Raw genomic sequence first — 1,139 nt, 5'->3', positions numbered from 1 at the left:
GGGGGGGGGGGGGGGGGGGTAGAGGATCCATTTCAAGGAAAACACTACTGGGACAATCACCAGGCTAAAAGATCCACTGCATGTCACATCCTAAAGGTGCACCCATGGACCGCCTGCATGCGCCCGAGCACCAGCACTGAACTTCCACTCCCTCTGTTTACTCTTTGCAGGACTTACAACCCCTCTCCCTCTCTCTCCCCCTCCTCTGTTACCCTGCAGGGCTCGGCTGTTCACACACACATACAGAGAGAGAGAGAGACACAGACACACACACACACACAAGCCTGTTGCTAAATATGGAGAGAAATGCATTGTTGATTTAATTCCCTCAAAAAGATCACTGATATGAAACGAGCTTCAAATCCTCTTAGTGACCTTAAACACTCCTGGAGAAACAATCGGCGCTCAACCGCAGGAACAAATAAAATCGCCCTAATCTTGTTTGTAACTTTGTTCTTCTTTGGCCCTCTTCAGTGTTTGAGATTATGTAAATTAGCAGAGCTAATGTATAGAGGCGCTGAGATAAGGCTGGATCATAGACTGGCCGCTGGTGAGGCTCGGAAAGTAAAAAACCTTGCAGCCTTGCAGCCCCCCCCCCCCTTTTTTTTTTTTTTTTCTTCCCAGCTTCAAAATGACAAGAAATGCAGCTGCTGGTGCTTATTTTAATGTAAGGGTTTAACTTTTGTGCTCAATAAAAGTCACGCAGTTGTGCCCTGTCCCCTGGTTTCCAACGGGAAAGAGGACAACTAATTAAATCCTATTAATCATCTCCATCCGCCGCACTGAATTCTTCTCATGTGTCCACATATCTTCAGATGAATTTTTTTTTTTATTGATGATTTGTGTCTATAATCATTTGGATGCTCAGTGTTTTCCTCTAGCAGAAAGCGTTAACTCAAGTCCACCGCTTCTGAACTCTTTCTGACCCCGGAGTGAAATGTGACTATAGGGTTTCAGAAAGTGGAGTGAGCAACTCAAATACTTGTAAAAGTTTCGCGACTAACTGTAAATTCTTCAGCTCCAAAGCCTCATTTTCCCCTCCACCGATTCTCAGAGTCTGGTGTCAGAGGGTTAGTAAAAGGGAGGAGGGAGAGAGAGACACATAGAGAGAGGGAGGGAAAGGGAGAGGGAGAGAGGGG

At 46.0% G+C, this 1,139-nt stretch overlaps 1 long non-coding RNA gene across 1 annotated transcript in view; it reads left to right on the top strand.

Annotated features, from left to right (window-relative positions):
- LOC147818924 (uncharacterized) overlaps positions 1 to 1,139 on the top strand; it is a 6,272-nt gene that overhangs the window by 2,378 nt on the left and 2,755 nt on the right. The window lies entirely within an intron of this gene.

Source organism: Seriola lalandi, unplaced genomic scaffold, assembly GCF_002814215.2.
Source record: "Seriola lalandi dorsalis isolate HSWRI2012SDOR001 ecotype SW California unplaced genomic scaffold, Sedor1 jcf7180002054398, whole genome shotgun sequence".
Taxonomy (NCBI): Eukaryota; Metazoa; Chordata; class Actinopteri; order Carangiformes; family Carangidae; genus Seriola; species Seriola lalandi.
The sequence above is the reverse complement of the archived record's forward strand: the minus strand, read 5'-3'. Positions and strand labels throughout refer to the sequence as shown.